The following is a 4,454-nucleotide window of genomic DNA, read 5'->3' on the forward strand; positions in this document are numbered from 1 at the left end:
ATGAATTGATAGAGCACTATTCTCATGGACAGCTATTAAAACATCTCAATATATGTTTCACTTGGAAGAAGAGAAACTACAGGTGTATCCAAAACCCATAGTAGGCAGACCTTCATCTCAACCTCCATTCCTCCAGACCCAGCACCCCAGTGTCACCCCCAGTTCTGCAACAGGACACCAGTTGCAGTCTTCCCTGCCGCCACCACCCTGTCCCTATCTCCTGTGGATCTCAGGATCCTCTTCTAATCTCCCTCCTCCATCTTGTTGCTTTTTCCCAATCGCCAACTCCAGCAGTCACTGCCACTAACCCAGAGGTCGGTCTTGCCAGGGAAGCGGGTAGGCTAACTACAGACCTTCAGCTCTCCCTCCACTCCTCCAAATCCACTCCCCTCCACCCCCAACCAGTCTCACCCCAGCTATGTAGCAGAACACTTACTGTGAGTCTCCCTCCTCTCTGACTCCATCCCCAATAGATCAGAAAGATCTTCTCCTTCAACCTTCCTCCCTCCCTCTAATTCCTCCCATTATCCCAGCCTCCAACACCAGCAGACACTCCCTGTGAGCCCACCTGCTAAGCAGGCCAGGGAAACAGAGGAAACAAGAAAAACAACAAAACATCCACACAACAAAGGTGAATCCAGAATCAGCACTTAGACCTATAATCATCCCAATTCCAGATGCCTAGACACCAGTGTAAAAACACAATCAATAACAGCCACAGCACTACGTCTCCTACCACAGCAGGCCCCCAAGATTCTTCCATAGCTGAAGCACAAGAAAAAGAACTTAAAACCACCTATATGAAGATGATAGAGTCTTTAAAGAGAAAAATGAACAAATCCCTTTTTTAAAAAAATCAGGGGAAACACATACAAACCGTGGAACAAAGAGAATAAAACTGTCCAAGGCCTGAAAAGTGAAATAGAACCAATAAAGAAAACCCAAACTGAGACAATTCTAGAAATGGAAAATTTAGAAGTTCAAGCAGAAACTACAGAGGCAAACGTCACCAACAGAATGCAAGAGTTGGAAAAGAGAATCTCAGGTGTTAAGGTACAGTAGAAGAACTGCATACTTCAGTCAAAGAAAATGTTAATTCTAAAAAATCCCAGACACAAAACACCCAAGAAATCATGAACACTGTCAAAAGATCAAATCTAAGAATAATAGGAATAGAGAAAGGTGAAGAACCCCGGCTCAAAGGTCCAAAAAACACTTTCAACGAAATCACAAAAGAAAGTTGCCTTAACCTAAAGAAATAGATGCCTATCCAAGTACAAGAAGCATACAGAATATATAGATTAGAAAAGAGACCTCGGCACATAATAATCAAACACCAAATGTATAGAAGCAAGAAAGAATATTAAAAGACGCAAGGGAAAGAGGGCGAGTAACACATAAAGGCAGACCTATTCTAACTATTCCTGACTTCTCAATGGAGACTCTGAAACCCAGAAGGGCTTGAAGAGATTTGCTGCAAACTCTAAGAGACCACAGAAGGCAGCCCAGACTACTATACCCAGCAAAACTTCCGTTCACCGTAGATGGAGAAAATAGGATTCTATGATAAGTCATATTTAAACACTCTTTACAAATCCAGCCCTAAAGAAAGTACTAGAAAGAAAGTGCCAATCTAAGGAGGTTAACTACAGTGATTAAAAACCCAGGGAATAATTAAACTCAGACTAGCAAAATCAAAATAAGGAAAGCAAATGTGCACACACACATACACACTGCCACCACCATCACCACAAAAAAAAAGACAACAAAATAACAGACATTAGCAATCATTGGTCATTGGTATCTCTCAATATCAATGGTCTCAATTCATGAATGAAAAGACAGACTAAGAGAATGGATTACAAAATAGGATTTATCCTGCTGCTGCTGCTTTCATGAAACACCTTAATATCAAAGATAGACTTTACCTCAAGGTAAAGAGTTGGAAAAATATTCCAAGCAAATGGAGGTAAGAAGAAAGCTGGAATAGCCATTTTAATATCTGACAAAATCCACCTCCAACCAAATCTAATCCAAAGAGATAGGGAAAATTACTACATACTCATCAAAGGAAAAATCCACCAAGAAGACATGATAATTCTTAACATCTATGTGCCAAACACAAGGGCACTAATATAGTCTAAATCACATATTGAACCTCACACACTGATAGTGGGGGACTACAGCTGTCTGCAAGCCCTAAGGAGTCCTCTCTAAGACCTGACAGCCAGCATGTGACATCAGCCCCCTCCTGCAAAGACTGGAGACATAGTTCTCCTGATTAAACCCCCAGACTGTGGTCTGTGTTGTGGCAGCCTGAGAAGACCAATGCATCGTCCAGATTTCAATTTTATTTTAAAGAGAGGGTAACGAGACACACATGACATGAGAGGAGAAGGAAGCTACCAGAGGAGGGAGGCCAGCGAGATGACTGGGGGAGGGTGTGGGGTGAGCAAGAGCCAAGCGTAACAATGACACGTATGTACAAAGTGTGGTGATAAAGCCATTACTTTGTTTGCTAAACTAAGACATTAATTTAACACGTATGTACAAAGTGTGGTGATAAAGCCATTACTTTGTTTGCTAAACTAAGACATTAATTTAAAAATGTTTTAGTACCACAAACTAATTCTTATTTTTCTGAACATCTTTAACTGGATCCAGATGTTAAGGTCTTCAAGGAAATCATTTTATCTGGATGGGTTGGGCAGTGGGTTGATTGAAGCCTAAATGGAAAAAAAAAAAGAAAAAATGGCAGCTAAAGATATTTTGTATCTAAGGATGATGCAGAAATTCTAGACTCCCAGTGCCTCTCCAAGGTCATGGTTAGTCAGTCCTCCACCCTAGGAAATACAGTGGGCAACAACAGAGAAGTGGGGTGATCGTGCTATAAAAGCAAATTCCAGATGTGCACAGCAGGTTAAGAACCCAAGGAGCTCAAGTGTTTTGGAGTCATTCTTTTAAGAAAAAGACCCGGACAGACGACTTCACCCATGGCTTCCTTACACAAGCCAGTCTGAGCAAACACCTGGACAGACAGCCCTACCCGTGGTTTTCTCACATGAGCCAGACTGAGCAAACAAAAAACAAATATCTAGCAATATATCTAAGTCTTAACTTTTTCCTTGCTGCTGCTTAGCCAAAAATAAATAGGTCACTATGAAATAAATCACAATAAGAAAGTAAAGTTTGCTTTCTCCTGGTGCTCAAGATGGAACCTTGTGTGGGCTGTAAAAAGAGAGGCTACTGAAATCGAGAGAGGCCGGATTTGCCTCTAAATCACATGCTTGCCTCTTGTCTCTCCATTTAGATTTGCTCCGTGGATAAATGTTTAGATTCTCCTGAAGCAGAGCCTAAGCCAAGAACTCAGATGTGTTGTATTTATTAAGAAAATTCTCCCCAAGAAAAGAGTGGAGTAGAGTGGAGGAGACACACTGGCAGCAGTCTAAGAAAAACACAGAGACAAAATTGGGAGCCCACAGCCTGCAGGATAAGGAAAATGTGGTACATTTGCACAATGGAGTACTATACAGCAGAAAAAAATAATGACGTCTTGAAATTTGTGGGCAAATGGATGAATCTAGAAAACATCATATTGAATGAGGTAACCCAGACCCAGAAAGACAAATATCATATGTACTTACTAATAAGTGGCTTTTAGACATAAAGCAAAGAAAACCAGTCTACAATTCACAATCCCAGAAAACCTAGATGACAAAGAGGACCCTAAGAGACATTCATGGATCTAATCTACATGGGAAGTAGAAAAAGACAAGATCTCCTGAGTAAATTGGGAGCATGGGGAGCATGGGAGAGGGCAGAAGGGGAGAAGAAGAGGGGGGAACAGAGAAAAATATATAGCTCAATAAACACAATTTAAAAATGAAATAAATGATTTAAAAAAAAAGAAAAGAGTAGCTCTGCAAAGGGTCCAAGATTTAACCAGGAGATCCAAAGAGCCGGACCCTCAGAGAAAGGCTGCACCTATGTAGACCAGACTTTACAAAGATGTACGCAAAACTTCACAGCAATTCAGCGGCGTGCTCCAGCCTCACCTGCCTGAGAGAAACTCAAGCCTTTGAACCAAGGTCAGGTCACCCAAGCATCAGTAACATTTTAGCACAGTCCCTGACTCAGGATCAAAATGTCCTTGTACGCTAACAGAATAAAAACAGACAACAGGAACAGGACAAGAGACAATACCAATGTCAGAGTGACCAAGCACGGCTTTTTAAATACACAATTCTTTAACCCTGCACTCAAAAGAAATCCTTTAATCACTGAAACTGTCCTGCTGCACCATCATTCTCAATGCTAGGCTCGCGTCTTAGGGTGTCTGTGAAGAGACACCATGACCATGGCAACCCTCATCAAGGCAAGAGACACCATGACCACGGTAACCCTCCTCAAGGCAAGAGACACCATGACCACGGCAACCCTCATCAAGGCAAGAG

Source organism: Microtus ochrogaster, chromosome 6 (assembly GCF_000317375.1).
Source record: "Microtus ochrogaster isolate Prairie Vole_2 chromosome 6, MicOch1.0, whole genome shotgun sequence".
Taxonomy (NCBI): domain Eukaryota; kingdom Metazoa; phylum Chordata; class Mammalia; order Rodentia; family Cricetidae; genus Microtus; species Microtus ochrogaster.